General features: G+C 46.8%; 1 pseudogene; it reads left to right on the top strand.

The window, feature by feature from the left end:
• Positions 1-542: 542 nt before the first annotated feature.
• On the top strand, positions 543-781 carry LOC139229484 (U2 spliceosomal RNA; annotated as a pseudogene).
• The last annotated feature ends 17114 nt before the right edge of the window (positions 782-17895 follow it).

Consider the following 17895-nt stretch of genomic DNA (forward strand, 5'->3'; position numbering starts at 1 on the left):
GACCATAAACTTAGTGGTGCCTCCCTGGGTGCATTGCTTAACTGTGAACATGTATTACATTTGTGCATGCAGGGCTCGAAGTCTGTATCGATACCGGGCCACCACACGTGGGATCTGGCTATCGCTTTCATCATTACAATGCCTGGGTGGGTGCTGTGGAGATCACTAATGAAAGTGTCCCTGCCCTTTTTTGGCACAACTACCCGATTGCCCCATAGAAGGCAGTCTGCTTGTATAGACATTTTATCTTTGCGCCACTGGTACGGCTTTATTTCTTCCTGCATCTCTAACAGGACATTAGACCAACTCCCGTGGAACACACAGTTTTTTACTAAGGACAGTAAGAGGTCCTGGCTCGTCCAGGTTCTAATCTGTCGGGCGGTAACAGGTGATTGCTCACTCTCGAATGCTTCCATTACCATAACTAAATCTGCGGGCTGTGCCATCTCCACCCTGGTGGTGGGCAATGACAGCTTACTGAGAGCATCGTCACAGTTTTCTGTGCCTGGCCTGTGGCGGATGGCGTAGTTGTATGCGGACAACGCGCTTCTCGGCCTTTTGGCTAAGATCATGCGTAACTGACCTGACAGGGGAGTAGCCACCATGACCTCCGGGTGGTTCTCCCTGGATCAGGAAGGTATATGCTTGTTTTTTTGGAAACAGGAGGTGGGTGGGGTGGCTTGACCCATCCACCTCCACGGAGGTGTGTGGGGGACCTGACCCATCCACCTCCATGGCATGAACCTGGTATTGCAGTACTTCCAGGAACGGTGCAGTGGCTCTAGGCCTTTTGGCTAAGAGCATTGGCGCAGAGTGATCCTTGGCGTGTGCAAGGTGACCTCTGGCGTTTGTGATTTGACAAAGAATTGGAATGATTGGCTACGAATTTCAAAAAAAAAAACAAAAAACGTGAGCACCCATCTCTGGATGTGAGCCGATGCATTCGTATTCATCCCCTTATTTTCAGAAAAGAGGGATATAAGCAGCTTATCGTCGGTTTCCAATTCAAATTTGAGCCCGAACAGTTATTGATGCATTTTCTTTACCCCGTAAACATACGCTAATGCTTCATTTTCTATCATACTGTAGGCCCTCTCGGCCTTAGACAGACTTCTGGATGCAAAAGCAACCAGTTGCAATTTCCCAAGTTCATTAGCTTGTTGCAATACACACCCAACCCCGTATGACGACGCATCACATGCTAGTACCAAACGTTTACATGGATCGTACAACACAAGCAATTTGTTTGAACATAACAGCTTCCTAGCTTTCTCAAAGGCATTTTCTTGGCTTTATCCCATACCCATTCATTTCCCTTATGCAGTAAAGAGTGCAGAGGTTCGAACAATGTGCTAAGACCCGGTAAGAAGTTACCAAAGTAGTTCAGGAGTCCTAGAAACGACCGCAGCTCCGTTACATTCTGTGGTCTCGGTGCGTTCTTGATTGCCTCCGTCTTCGAATCAGTGGGCCTGATGCCATCCGCCGCGATTCTTCTCCCCAGGAACTCCACTTCAGGTGCCAGGAAAATGCACTTCGAGTGTTTTAGCCTGAGCCCCACATGATTAAGCCGACTAAGAACCTCCTCCAGGTTCTGCAGATGCTCGATGGTGTCCCGACCTGTAACCAAGATGTCGTCCTGGAAGACCATGGTGTGCGGGACCGACTTCAGCAAGCTTTCCATGTTCCTCTGGAATATCGCCACGGCTGATCAAATCCCAATTGGGCATCTGTTGTAAACGAAAAGACCTTTGTGCTTTTCGAAGTTTCCTCCAGCCCCTGCGTCATGTAGACCGAGGTCAAGTCCAGCTTCATGAATGTTTTCCCTCCCGCCAGCGTCGCAAATAGGTCGTCTGTCTTTGGTAGCGAGTATTGATCCTGCAGTGAGAAACGATTGATAGTTACCTTGTAATCACCACAGATTCTGATGGTGCCGTCTCCCTTGAGGACTGGAACAATCCGACTGGTCCACTCATTGAATTCGATCGGCGAAATGATGCCCTCTCGTTGCAGCCGGTCCAGCTCGACCTCCACTCTCTCTCTCATCATGTAAGGTACCGCTCCCACCTTGTGATGGATGGGTCACACCCTCGGAATCAAATGGATCTGCACTTTTGCTCCTTGGAACTTCCCGATGCCTGGTTCGAACAGTGAGGGGAACTTGCTTAGGATCAGGGCACATAAGGTGTCGTCAACGGACGAAAGCGCTCGGACGTCGTCCCATTTCCAGCGTATCTTTCCCAGCCAGCTCCTACCGAACAATGTGGGACCATCGCCCGGTACCACCCAGAGTGGTAAATCGTGCACCGCTCCATCGTAGGAGACCTTTACAGTAGCACTGCCAATTACAGGAATCAGTTCCTTTGTGTACGTTCTGAGTTTGGTACGAATGGGAGTCAGGACTGGCCTTGAAGCCTTGTTGCACTACAACTTATCAAAAGTCTTTTTGCTCATTATGGACTGGCTTGCACCCTTGTCCAGCTCCATGGATACCGGGAGTCCATTTAGTTCAACCTTCAGCATTATCGGGGGACACTTTGTGGTAAATGTGTGCACCCCATATACCTCTGCCTCCTCGGTTTGAGTCTCTGGTTTGTCATGATCCACCATGGATCTGTCCTCCTCTGAAAATGGTGGTTTGCAGGATTAGCAGGGTTTGCAGCTCGCCTGCACATACATTGGAGGTATCCCATTGATCTACAGCCCTTGCAAATGTATCCTTTGAAGCGGCATGAATGCAATCGATGATCACCCCCGCAGCGCCAACAAGATGTTAATTGCCTTGTATTCACCACCCTTGATGGTGGACTCTGAGTCATCTGTGGATGTGCAGTTGTAAGTCCTGCCATGTACATTTTGATTCAAAAACAACATTATTTTGTTCACAGTACTTGCAGCAGCACTAGTGTGCTGGGAAATTTGTTTGGTATTGTCACTGGTGGAGATAAACGCCTGGGCTATCGCCATGGCTTTACTCAAGGTTGGGGTCTCTGCAGTCAAAAGTTTGCGAAGTATTACTTCATGGCCAACGCCAAGTACAAAGTAGTCCCTGAGCATATGCTCCAAGTGTCCTTCAAATTCGCAATGTCCTGCAAGGCACCTTAGCTCGGCGACGTAGCTCGCCACTTCCTGGCCTTCAGACCTCTTGTACATGTATAGCTGATACCTCGCCATCAGAACGCTTTCCTTCGGGTTTAGATGCTCCCGGACCAGTGTGCACAACTCATCGTATGACTTGTCTATGGGTTTTGCTGGAGTGAGCAGGTTTTTGATGAGGCCATACATTGATGCCCCGCAAATGGTGAGGAGGATCGCCCTTCATTTGGCAGCGTTCGCTTCTCCTTCCAGCTCATTGGCCACGAAGTATTGGTCAAGTCGCTCCACGAAGGTTTCCCAATCATCTCCCTCCGAAAAGTTCTCCAGGATGCCCACAGTTCTCTGCATTGTTGCGTTGGGGTTCGTTATCTGTATCTCGTCACCAGATGTTATGTCTTAAAGAGTCAGACTAGATACTGCAAGCTCAAAGTAAGTGTGACTGTAGTCCTTTATTGCAGATCTCAGAATGCCTCTCCAGCTTGTGAGGCCTCCTTATATACAGGTGCTCCCAAGGGATTGTGGGATCCCTTGGGACTCCAGAGGATAAGCCCTCTGTTGGTTAGGCATGGTAATTACAGGTTTACATACATAACAATCACATTGCTGTTTGTGGGAGTTGGCTGCCACATTACAACAGTGACTACACTCCAAAAGCACTTCATTGGCTGTAAAACACTTTGAGATGTCCAGTGGTCATGAAAGACATGACATAAATGCAAGTCTTTCTTTCTTTATATATGGATATCAGGGTGATATTTTACTTTCATATAAGTTTTGTAGCAATTTGCAAAATCTGAACCTTTAATTTTTTTTACCTGAAAGGTACCAAGGTGCAGCTTTCATGGAGAATGCAGGCCTGGCCACGCAGGCATATCATCGGCAGAATACTTCATGAGGTAGTTAACAATTTTGCATAACGCAAGGAAGATTTTAATTTCATTTATATTAATGACATGGAAGAAAGGACTGAGTGTAATGTAGCCAAGTTTGCTGACGATACAGAGATGGGAGGAAAAGCAATGATTGAGGAGGACACAAAAAATCTGCAAAAGGACATAGAAAGGCTAAGTGAGTGGGCAAAAATTTGGCAGATGGAGTATAATGTTGGAAAGTGTGAGATCATGCACTTTGGCAGAAAAAAATCAAAGAGCAAGTTATTATTTAAATGGAGAAAGATTGCTAAGTGCCACAGTACAGCAGGACCTGGGGGTAAACACAAAAGAATAGTATGCAGGTGCAACAGGTGATCAGGAAGGCCAATGGTAACTTGGCCTTTATTGCAAAGGGGATGGAGCATAAAAGCAGGGAAGTCTTACTACAGTTATATAAGGTATTGGTGAGGCCACACCTGGAATACTGCATGCAGTTTTGTTTTCCATGTTTACGAAAGGATATACTTGTTTGGAAGCAGTTCAGAGAAGGTTCACTAGGTTGATTCCGGGGATGAAGGGATTGACTTATGAGGAAAGGTTAAGTAAGTTGGGCCTTTACTCATTGGAATTCAGAACTCAGAAGAATGAGACGTACAAGATTATGAGGGGGCTTGACAGGGTGGATGCAGAGAGGATGTTTCCACTGATGGGGGAGACTCGTACTAAAGGGCAAAATCTTAGAATAAGGGGTCACCCATTTAAAAGAGATGAGGAGAAATGTCTTCTCTCAGAGGGTTGTGAATCTGTGGAATTCGTTGCCTCAAAGAGCTGTGGAAGCTGGGACACTGAATAAATTTAAGACAGAAATAGACAGTTTCTTAAACGATAAGGGGTTATGGGGAGCGGGCGGGGAAGTGGATCTGAGTCCATGATCAGATCAGCCATAATCTTATTGAATGGCGGAGCAGGCACGAGGGGCAATATGGCCTACTCCTATTCCTATTTCTTATGTTCTTATGTTCTTATGTATCAACGTGAGGCATTGTGAAATTAGTGTTAATAACTGCATGAGATAAAGAGCTCCAAGATGGATAGACGCTGCGAACTAAACCAGGCGTTGTATTAAGACAGCTCCCTCCCCTCCCTCCGTGGCACTGTTGATAAAAGCAGTGAGTAACTGAGCCATACCTCCCCAAAGACTTGAGGCTTGCTCCCCAGCCTGAGCACGGTTAGTTCACTGCAGCTACAGCAGCAGACGGGATGCTCAATTGGACTCAACATCCCTGGAGTCAACATGAGCCAGTGTCCGCTCTGCGGATTACGGCCCAACGACACCTGGTAGGGAGCAAGACCTTCTGCCACTGGCGGGGTCAGGCACACATTGGGCAGCTTATTGGAAAATCGCAGATATCCTGCCCACAGTTTTTGGTCTGTGGGTAGTCTCTCACGATGTACATCCACCATTTTGCAGTAAGCTGCACGCATAGGAGCCCGCAGGTGGCCCGGGATTGCACTGATGTCAGGCTTGGTCATCACCTCCGGCAACCAAATTTTAATTTGACCAATTATTGTTTAAAAAGTTTTATTGGATAAGTTGCCGGTTTTAGTGCCCCTTTAATAAGGCGGCACTTGATTATTGTTTTACAAAAAATAGTTGTCAGGATTGGATCAGACTGCTACACGCCCCGCGAACAGTGATTGTTTCAGGAGGAGTTGGAGAGGGGTTTTCATCTTATTGCACTTGAGCACAGAGGATCAGCTGGGCGGATTGCATAGAGTAAAAGCAAGTTCAAGGGGGTCACACACCTGTATCGGAACTCCCGGGAATGGGGACTGGTCGCCCGATCCTGATATTTTAACTCCCCCCGCCCCACCGCCCCAACCAACATTGTCGCTCCTGTCAGGGGCGGGCATTAAAATAGAGGCCTTACTCTATGCAGCTCGTCTGCTTCATGGACCTGGGGCCCGAGGCCCAATATCGGGGGTACCTTAGGCCTCGCCATTCAGGTGCAAGTTGAGCCAGGTATCCAGGAGATAAAGGGAGACTTTCAGATAAACCAGCTATAGCATTTTCTGAAGTTACACATACACAATGAAAAGACATGGGCAGAAAAAACATGAACAAGTGCGGTGAGTATAGTAAGGAGTGATGTGGATAAGTCTTGCGTTGCCCCCATCCTCGCCCCAAGCATGCGTCTGAATTTCTTGGATCATCTCTCGTTGCTAGTGCTGACACTGGGTGTTCTGTAATTGGAGCTGTTGTCACCATTTAATAATTGTTGATGAAAGGGTTTAATTTCCTCTTTGTACTATTTTTAGCGTGCTGGTTAGTCGCTCAAGTTAAGTTCCTGTCAGTGCTATTTTCACTCAATAATTAACACATTTATTTTAAACAGGTTAACAGGTAAACAGATAGCATGGACAGGGAGTGAACACGGACCACAAAAGGTTATGCAGCGGTGGCAGGGGGCGGCATGGGCACAACTCCTCGCTCATATCACTGCTCAGATACGACAAGTGAGCAATGTTTCCTCGAGGCTGCGTATGCCACGGTCTTGCAGCAATCGGGAAGGTACCACACAGGCTTTTCCTACTAACATTTAAGCTTCCCTCTCAGTGTCAGTCGTGGCTCAGTGGGTACCACCCTTGCCTCTGAGTCAGAAAGTTGTGGATTCAAGTCCCCCCGCCAGGAACTTGAGCACATAAATCTAGGTTGATACTCCGGTGCAGTGCTATGGGAGTGCTGCACTGTCAGCGGTGCTGTCTTTTAGATGAGACGTTAAACCGAGACCCCTTCTGCTCTCTCAAGTGAACGTGAAAGATCCCATGGCACTATTTCGAAGAAGAGCAGGGGAGTTATCCCCAGTGTCTTGGCCAATATTTATATCTCAATCAACATAACAAAAAAGCAGAATATCTGGTCATTATCACATTTCTTTTTGTGGGAGCTTGCTTATGCTCAAATTGATTTCCACATTTCTCACATTGAAACAGTGACTACAAAAGTACTTCATTGGTTGTAAAGCGCTTTGAGACATCCGGTGGTCGTGAAAGGCGCCATATAAATGCAATTCTTTCTTTTTTTAAGATACCGTGTGTGTATGGCCGCGCAGCAAATTTAAAGTTAGAAAATAATTTTGAAGGAACATTACTAGTAAGGAGAGTGCAAAATAAGCACAGAGCAACAAGGGGTCACTACTTGAAAGAGGGAGGGGAGTGAGCAGATCGGGGGACCAATCGTGGAACTGCTCCTGGTCAAGATGGGGGTCATTCGGCCCGACTGCCTGCCTCTCTTCCGCTGCATCATTCGTGCCTGGGTGTCCCTGGAAATGGAGCATGCTTAAAGCTTTTCACAACTGGTAGGCACCGGAGGGACTGGAGTGCTTCATCATCACCCCCCCACCGAAACAATATTTTAATTTAACTTCTTTAAGTTTACTTTAAATTTGAACTCATTTATTGGTTGTGCCCTTTCACTCGCTTCTGTTTTTTACTGGTGATGGCACCAGCGATCAATCACTGAAATTAGCCAGTAAGGGATGACAACAAGGGAGCATATAGCAACCAGGGAGAGGGGATGAAACCCAATTTTCTCTGCTGCTTACCAAACCTGAAGCTGTTCTTTGAGTTTGTGAAATAAATTCCACTAGAATAACCGGATTATTACATTGCAAGTCAATAAATCCCTGTGAGGCTGAAGGTGGCCAGCCCTTGCCCAGCACTCCTTGGAGTACGCATGGCCCTTTAATGGGGTCTTTGTTCTGCCAATGTCTTTCATTGACCAGAAGCAAATTCAAAAGTTGTTACTTCAGCTATATCTGAAAGTGCCTCTTAATCTCCTGAGTACCTGGTCCACCCTCTGTGAGCTTTAATAACTGCTTCATTGTGGCCAATTTATCTTTTGCACAGCGTTTCACATTAGAGTATTACCTGCTGCGCTGCTTTCAGCTCTTCATCATCTCAGATGTTGCACGTGAAATGCACGTCGCTCTCCTCCAGCCATTACATGCTCCTTTCATCTGGGGAATATTGGCCTTATTTATAAATGTCCCCTTGATATTTGCATATCATTAATATCATTATACTGCAGAGAGGGAGAACGCAACTATTTACATGCTCGTAAAATATCTGCAATAGCTTGTGACACGGCATACATATTTACATTTTCATGCGGTGAGAGAAACTCTAAATACAACTGATGCTAAATAATCACCTTTACTTTTATTTTCCCAATGTCCCCCATTTCCTCTCTTCTCCAGAAAGCTCTGATTCTTAATACCGTCTCTCTGGCACCTTGTCCATTATTTCCACGTAAGCCCAGGCAGTGAATGGCAGTAGGCTGTTCAACTGCGGGGGCATCACACGCTGAGCCCAGTCCTGTCCACAGGATTCTAGCAGGGGTCACTGCCTAACACTTATGACTGTAAACTGTGTCTGATGTTTCCTCTCCCTAACCCCAAGGAGTTAGAGACTAACAACCACCATGGCTGAGTGGATAAATCAGCACCGACCAGAGATTAAACCTGGGCCCTTGTTGTTGTGTGTAACTATCCTCGACGAGGTGGGTGGGGGGCACACATCCACCTCCATGGCACGAACCTGGTATTGCAGTACTTCCAGGAATGTGCAGTGGCTCTAGGCCTTTTGGCTAAGAGCATTGGCGCAGAGTGATCCTTGAATGGGCCCAAGGTGACCTCTGGCGTTTTGTAATCTGACAAGATGATCTGACAAAGAATTGGAAAGATTGGCAACGAATAAATTAAAAAAAAACTATCCTCTACCAGGCCAACATCTCAGCTTGAAGCACTGACCACACTTGATCAGCTCCGCTGGGCAGGACACATTGTCTGCATGTCAGACACGAGACTCCCAAAGCAAGCACTCTACTCGGAACTCATTCACGGAAAACGAGCCCAAGGTGGGCAGCAGAAACATTACAAGGACACCCTCAAAGCCTCCCTGATAAAGTGCAACATCCCCACTGACATCTGGGTATCCCTGGCCAAAGACTGCCCTAAGTGGAGGAAGTGCATCCGGGAGGGCGCTGAGCACCTCGAGTCTTGTCACCGAGCGCAAGCAGAAATCAAGTGCAGGCAGCGGAAAGAGCGTGCGGCAAACCAGTCCCACCATCCCTTACCCTCAACGACTATCTGTCCCACCTGTGACAGGGACTGTGGCTCTCGTATTGGACTGTCCAGCCACCTAAGGACTCATTTTAAGAGTGGAAGCAAGTCTCCCTCGATTCTGAGGGACTGCCTATGATGATGATGGTGTGACTATATAAATCAGAAACTGAGGTATTTACCCATCAAGTAATTGGTATAGCTCCATTTTTCATTCAAGCTTTATCAGCTGTTTCACAACAAAAGGACATCTTTGACCAATGTTCTCTGGTTGTTTAATCCAATCTATTTGAAATAGTCGACGACCAACAAGCATATCCCTTTATAATAGAGCTGAACTATACCTGCCTTCTCATCAGATCCCTCAATCCAGCTGCCCGTGTCCTAACTCGCACCAAGTCCCGCTTACCCTATAAGCTTGACCTGTGGTATACGCTCGATTAATGGTATACCTTCGGTGTATGGTATATGCGCGGTGTGTGGTATAAGCTCGGCCTGTGGTATACGCTCGATTAATGGTATACCCTCGGTGTATGGTATATGCTCGTTGTGTGGTATATGCTCGGCCTGTGGTATATGCTCGGTGTGTGGTATACGCTCGGTGTGTGGTATACGCTCGGTGTGTTGTATACGCTCGGTGTGTGGTATACGTTCGGTATGTGGGATATGCAGACACAAAGAGAGAGAAAATGTGACAAACATAGCTGGAATTTGGAAAGCATTTAGCAAGGGTGCTCAGAGACAGCAAAATGGCAACACGTTTTTCATTTGGCACATGGGAATTGAAACAAATCAGAAAACAGATTTTTTATGTAAAGACACATAGAGCTAGAAATTCGGTTTTGGATCACAGCGGTTTTTTTTGCGGAAAAGAAATGCTATGACTCCGCTATGATTTCGAGGCCGAACATTCGGAAAAAAAGGGGAAAAATACCACCTGGCAGGAAAAATCGGTGTTGCACGAAGATTCGCGGTGCAAAGTGTGAATTTTCTGCAACTTTTCTCCAAGGCCGATACTGTTAGGCCTAGGGAGGGGCAAAATATAATTTTTTTTCCAAAAAACAAACAATTAAAAAATCACGAAACATTCACAAGACCCTTTTCCAGCTAATCGCTGCAAAAGAATTGAAAAATAAAAATGTTAACTTGCCTTTTTTGCCGGGTTTATACCAGCCGCCGTTCCTAGTACTACACTGACAGGTTTTCCCTCGGTGGTTTCGTTGGTTCCATCTACGGGTGACCAGTGGGCCAAATATCGGGTGAAAGCATTTTTTTCAGTCTTGTACGCCGGCGGTCCGCTTCCCAGCGGTATTTCAAAACCACCGGCGCAAGACTGCGGGGAATTTCACACCGCACCATTTTCCGCCCAAAATGGTGAAACACCGCCGAAAAACCCGGCAGAAGGTGGCGGGAAATCCAACCATAGTATAGCAGGCACTGTAAGCAAAACTATTAATAAGTTACTAGCTGGTTCCCAGGATGAAATTGTAACCTAACTCGTCCCTCGGGAAACCCACGGACCAGAGGTGTAGTGCCCCCTGCACCTTACTACAGACTCACACGAGGCATGGATATATCAGACACGGTCACTCTGTGACCTTCACCTTTATTGCCAGGACCAAGGAGTGTTGACCCTGGGTGGGAATTCCCCTTTTATACCTGGAAAGCCCAGGTGAGGAGTGTCTCCCGCAAGTTCACCCCCTGTGGTCAAGGTGTGCATTTCTAGGACACAGGTACAGTGTACATGAGTTATAGTTACATGACTATGTCATTGCAAGATGTTTAAATACATGACAGGGGGCATCGCTGGTTTTACACACCGCCCGAGTTTTCACTCCATTGAAGTTAACGGAGAACAATATTGGGCGGGATGTAAAGCTGCCTTTCACCCGATCCAGTGAGTTTCCCACCTACCTGTGAGGTTAAAATGAACCTCCTCCCTGCCCCCTCTGAAGCTGCTCACAGGTAATTTGTGGCCCGAAAAATGGTAGCGATGCTTAGCTGTTGAGAAGGAGCTGTGCTTCAGGACAGTGTTTAGTTACTCCCTGTGGGAGATGCTTTTTATATATATACATCTGGAGCTGAGTAGCTTCTGTAGGTTGGCATCTGCTTGTAAATCCATGGCTCCCATATTAGGGTCATCATCATAGGCAGTCCCTCGAACGAGGATGACTTGCTTCCACAAGAGTTCACAGATGTTTCAATGAAGGACCCGATGTCCCAGTCCTGAATTCCAGGGGTGGAAGATGCCTGTGCGTGGATTTTTTTAACGTGTGGTGACCGTTGCACACCAGCCACCACACGGGCTCGACAGAGCTAGGTCTTGGTCCAATGGCAAGGGTTGAACCAGGACGACTGGAGATCTGCTCTGCTGCACGGACCTAGTGCACACACATATCGCAGTGTGGGCTGGTCCCTGCTGCCCCTGGCCCCTCAGCTCTTCTGGGCCCTGTACCCTCATTTGCTGCACCTTCGCCCACGATGTTCCAGGGCCTGGCGCTCCAGCTCTATTTATAGCCCATATATAATATAAATAGAGCTGTATTGGGGTGGAGAGGTGGGGCTGGCGAGGCAGGGTTATCAAGGGCACAAGAACCAGCAGGGAATAACTGTCTTCCGTTCTCCTTTTTATAATGGGCCAGAAATTATGGTCAAAGGTTTCCCGTGGGCAGATGCTGCCAACCCCCCGAAAAAATCCGAATGTACCTGATGGTCCCGCTCCACTTCCGGTCCCAGGCCTAGCTGCGCAGCCCAGCGCAGAGGCACACCCATCTCAGGAATGTAAGCACTTCCTGGGATCACGTGAGCCTGGACCACCAATAGTATTCTCATTCATAGTAATGGGCGCTCTGAGCTCCCAGCTCCCATTACCATTAATGAGAATACCTCTAAATCAAATAAACACAAACATAAATAAAAAAACACTTCATTTTTAATTAAATTAATAGAAATTGCATTTAGAGAAACATTTTTTTTTTTAAATTAACAAAATGTTTTAATGGTATTAAAAATAAACTTACCTTCATATACAGGGTTTTTAACATAAAAAAAGTAATAAAATTAATTTTTTCTATCCATTAAAACTCTTATGCTGGTAAAAGCATGCCTGCTTTTACCAGACATAAAAGTTTGAAGGACATTCGCTGGGCAAGAGTTGGGCAAACAGCCTAAATCTCCGCACGCAAAGGGCCTTCTCCTGTCAAGGTACATGATCTGTCAAAAGACATTTTAACAGACCGCAGGTTCATTGCATCTGCTCCGCGCATCTAAACACGGAACTTGCGGGGCCTCTTTGGGTGCGTGCACATCCCGTACACACCAGAGAGGCCGCAGTTTCAGGGACATTACTTTTGGCATGTGAAGTGTGACAAACACACATGTCTCTACCAATCTCTGGCATACCCCATATCTATTCAGAAGTTCACAACATTGAACATAAAGTGCTGTCTATCACGTTTGGAAAGCACTGGCCCCTGTCCAGTTCATTTGTTATATGTAGCTTTTAACTGTAAATAAGAGACTCAAGGGATATGGGGGTAGTATGGGAAGGTGGAGTGGAGGCAGAAGATCAGCCATGATCTTATTCAATGGCTGAGCAGGCTCGAAGGGCCGAATGGCCTATTCCTGCTCTTATTTCTAATGTTCTTATGAACAATGTTCCTTCTAACTTGCATAGCCCAGGACTTGCTTTTCCAATGTTAAATTTTGTGCAAGCACAAAACTCTGACTGGGCCGAGCAGCCCCTTAAAGGCCCCCCCCCAAAAAAAATGGGGAACGTTGTTTCTGAATACAGTGATTGATTATCTGGGAGAGAGCTCCTATTATAAAGATCAACAGGCACCATCCATTTCACCTCCTGAAAGAAATCTGTTGACCTTTTTTAATCCAGTTCCTAAACTAAATGGATTACCAATTGATCTCAGATAACGAGTTGTGCAACTATCCATCAGATTTGGCACCCAGGAACCCTGTCGTGCTTATTACTGGGTTTCCAGTTATCCATTGGTGTTGTCTCTCTGCATATATTGAAATCTGGCAGAATGGAAATCTAACTCCCTTGACTTCTTCACACAAAAGATTGCGACAATGGGCAGTGAACTGACCAGAAGGCTGTAAATACAGAATCAATTCATTTTACATAGGATATACAGAAGCAGGCCATTCGGCCCAACCAGTCCATGCCGGCATTTATGCTCAACTCGAGCCTCCTACCTGATCTAAATCTATCAGCATAAGCCTCTATTCCCTTCTTCCTCATATGCTTGTTTAGCCTCCCCTTAAATGCATCACAGACCCAATTACTGTCCGGACCAGGGTCAAGCAGGGCTGTGTCATCGCCCCAACCCTCCTCTCAATCTTCCTCACTGCCATGCTCCACCTCAAGTTGATAAGCTCCCCGCTGGAGTGGAGCTAAACTACAGAACCAGTGGGAAGCTGTTCAACCTTCGCCGTCTCCAGGCCAGGTCCAAGACCACTCCAACCTCTGTCATCGAGTTACAGTACGCAGACGATGCCTGCGTCTGTGCACATACAGAGGCTGAACTCCAGGACATAGTCGACATATTTACCGAGGCGTATGAAAGCATGGGCCTTACGCTAAACATTAGTAAGACAAAGGTCCTACACCAGCCTGTCCTCGCTGTACAGCACTGCCCCCCAAACATCAAGATCCACGGTGTGACCCTGGACAAGGTGGACCATTTCCCTTATCTCAGGAGCCTCCTATCAACAAGAGCAGACATTGATGATGAGATCCAACACCGCCTCCAGCACGCCAGTGCAGCTTTCAGTCGCCTGAGGAAAAGAGTGTTTGAAGATCAGTCCCTCAAAACTGTCACCAAGCTCATGGTCTACAGGGCCATAGTAATACCCGCCCTCCAGTATGGCTCAGAGATGTGTACCATGTACAGTAGACACCTCAAGTTGCTGTAGAAATACCACCAGCGATGTCTCCACAAGATCCTGAAAATCCCCAGGGAGGACGGACGCACAAACATTGGCGTCCTTGTCCAAGCCAACATCCCCAGCATTGAAGCACTGACTACACTTGATCAGTTCCGCTGGGCAGGCCACATAGTTCGCATGCCAGACACGAGACTCCCAAAGCAAGCGCTCTACTCGGAACTCGTCCACGGCAAACAAGCCAAAGACGGGCAGAGGAAACGTTACAAGGACACCCTCAAAGCCTCCCTGATAAAGTGCGACATCCACACTCACACCTGGGAGTCCTTGGCTATAGACCGCCCTAAGTGGAGGAAGTGCATCCGGGAGGGCGCTGAGCTCCTCGAGTATCGTCGCCGAGAGAATACAGAAATCAAGTGCAGGCAGCGGAAGGAGCGTGCGGCAAACCATTAGATATATCCAAGAGGGAGTTAGATATGGCTCTTACGGCTAAGGGGATCAAGGGGTATGGAGAGAAAGCAGGAAAGGGGTACTGAGGGAATGATCAGCCATGATCTTATTGAATGGCGGTGCAGGCTCGAAGGGCCGAATGGCCTACTCCTGCACCTATTTTCTGTAAACCAGGCTCCCTGCCCACCCTTTCCCTCAACGACTAACTGTCCCACCTGTGACAGAAACTGTGGTTCTCGTATTGGACTGTACAGCCACCTAAGAACTCATGCTAAGAGTGGAAGCAAGTCTTCCTCGATCCCGAGGGATTGCCTTTGATGAAATGCATCTATACTATTCGCTTCAACCACCTCCTGTGGCAGCGATTTCCACATTCTCACCACGCTCTGGGTAAAGAAGTTTCTTCTGAATTCCCTATTGGATTTCTTGGTGACTATCTTATATTGATTATATTGTTTAAAAGGGAGATAGAAACCAGGAAATTATCTGATAATCGTTGTGCGAACATGTCAGATTTCCAGCAAGTCGCTGGGATTTCGGGATGTGCCTTGGACACGCCGGAGTGCCACCCCTTTTTCCTTGTGCGATAAGTTCCAGTGAAAGTAGGGGTGGCTACGAGAAGCAGCCTCCCCAAACAGCAGATTGTATGGAAGTTACAGGATAATGACAGGACAACGTCATACTTCAGAAACCCTGTCATTTCCCCCAATACTGCACTCAGCTGAGACACGCCCGTATAAAGCAGGCAAGTGTTGCCAACATCGTTTGATAAAGGAGAAAGCTGCCAACTACAGAGCTTTAACAGCATCTCGATTTCAACATTCTCATCCTTGTTTACAAAACCATGGCCTCGCCCCTATCTCTGTAATCTCCTCCAACCCCACAACCCCCCGAGATGTCTGCACTCCTCAAATTCTGCCCTCTTGAGCATCCCTGATGGTAATCGCTCAATCATCGGTGGCCGTGCCTTCAGCTGCCTGGGCCCTAAGCTCTGGAACTCCCCCCCTAAACCTCTCTGCCTCTCTACCTCTCTCTCCTCCTTTAAGATGCTCCTTAAAACCTACCTCTTTGACCAAGTCATCTGCCCTAATTTTATGTGGCTTGGTGTCAATATTTTTTTCTTGTCTTATAAGACTCCTGTGAGGCGCCTTGGGATGTTTTACTACAATAAAGGCGCTATATAAATACAAGTTGCTGTTGTTGTGTGTCCTCAAGATTTGGTTTACATCCTCACCGTTACTGGAGCAATTGAGAGTTTTTTTTTCTTTTACCAGTTGCCTTTCAGCAGGATCTGGCTAATGTTTTCTTTTCACTCTTTACATTATTATCTCCTGACCCACGGTGATTCCTGTAGGCATTCCCCCTATATGTCCTTACGGTTGAGGCAAAACGCCGGCAGGATGAAGAAGACTTGAGAGAGACACATTGGTTAAGGCTGCATTGAAGGAGAGTGAAACCTACACAGCACACATTGAAACGTATAAGATTCTGAGGGGGCTGGACAGGATTGATACAGAGAGGATGTTTCCCCTCGTGGGGGAATCTAGAACTAAGGGGTCGCCCATTTAAAACGGAAATGAGGAGGAATTTCTTCTCTCAGAGGGTCGTGAATCTTTGGAATTCTCTGCCCCGGAGAGCTGTGAAGGCTGGGTCATTGAATATATTTAAGGTGGAGAGAGACAGATTTTTGAATGGTAAGGGAGTAAACGGTTATGGGGAGCGGGCGGAGAGGTGGAGTTGAGGCCAAGATCAGATCAGCCATGATCTTATTGAATGGCGGAACAGGCTCGAGGGGCCAAATGGCCGACTCCTGCTCCTATTGCTTATGTTCTTATGACTCTTCTACCGGAGTTTATAGACCATGCCACTCCTTTCCAGATGTTTGAGAGGAGAGCTGCTAAAGAAACTACTCGTCAATGAATAAGCTCTGGTGAAACTCTCCAAAGATCCCCTCACACAAGGACTACACTGTCAATCCAATTGAATTCCAGCCCTCAATTTTTATGCACAACAGGATGGAAGGAAGGATCATTGGTTCAAAGTTCAGCCCCAGCTCTCTGTGAAGGTATTGGATGGGGAAGAAAGACACCCATTTAAACAGAATTGCAAGGATAAGTCATTGGAACAGATCACTTGCATTGGCTGCTCTGGTGAGGTCCTTCATTGGAGAGTAGTCTTTGCGGTCAGGGGTCAGGGAAATGGAACTCACTGCCACTATAGCCTCCCTCCATGCAGTTTGGATGACTTGCTTCACAGGTCTCCTGCTCCCAACCACAAACAGTCAGTCCCTCATGGATTGGATACGTGTCAAGAGAACATCTAGGTCCGACTCCCTAAAATTGATCGTCTTGTTGGCTTCTCTGTCATTGCCTGGTTAGGTTCCCTCCTTTCCTCCTGTGCCACAGGCCCATTACACAGGAGTGGCTTTATATCCTGCTGCTGCTCCTCTCTCACTCAATTTTCCTTTCCTCCACTTCCCCCGCCCCTCACCTGTGTAAATGCTTCTCACCTCTGACTCCCACCTGCCCACATGTTTACGCCCCTCCTCTCGTCTGACTATGTTAACGTTAGGATTGAATTTACACAGCATAGACATCGCTGCTTATTCTAACGAACTGGCATTTCTGGCAGAGTCAGCATCTCATCGAAATGGAGGGTGGAAGTTGTGCCTTACTTTTAGCAACAAAATGGTGCCACCAGAACACCTAGATTAGATAGTCATTTAGGAAGTACCGATGTTAAAGGATGTAGAGAAAGTGTGGGAAATTAGGATTAAAATCATAAAGCTAATCCATGGCTAAGAAAATGGCCGACTAGGCTCAATGGGCCAAATGGCCTACTTCTGCTCCTATGTTTCCAGCTCTTTATCCAGTTCTCAACCATGGCCGGATTCAGATAGAGAGAGGTACCTGGATTAAAAAAGAGCCAGAACTGGAATATCTATCTTGCCCAGTGTTTGGGAGCTCATTAGGTTGTACCAGACTTAAAGCAGTCAGGTTGTAAGTTCCTGGCTGGGCTCACTCAACCGTCTCTCCCTCCATAAAATGAGTACTTTGGACATAAGGGTTGATGTGCAGTATTATTTGTCTATTTAGTGACAGGATTCAGCAATACACTCAATGGGCATTTTGTAATTAATGGATCCTGATTCCATGCTTAATATCTTTATCTTTGCCTTGTCTGCGACATTAACTATTAGTGGGTCATATATATTGACTCCCACTAATTAAGTATTTATGTGAACTTGCAGCTGTTGTGCCACAATCAATCTTTCAATGTGGTATTAATATTCAACAACGTGGAGAAAGCTGGGAATCAACATTCGTTATAATATCTGTTATTGGGGCACTATAGAACCAGATGAAATGGAAACACCTCAATGTATTGCAAAAGATAACGGGGTTGAATTTCCGCCGAGGTTCTCCCGCTCTCGTGGTGTAACTTTGGCAGAAGAG

Source organism: Pristiophorus japonicus, chromosome 18, assembly GCF_044704955.1.
Source record: "Pristiophorus japonicus isolate sPriJap1 chromosome 18, sPriJap1.hap1, whole genome shotgun sequence".
Classification (NCBI taxonomy): domain Eukaryota; kingdom Metazoa; phylum Chordata; class Chondrichthyes; family Pristiophoridae; genus Pristiophorus; species Pristiophorus japonicus.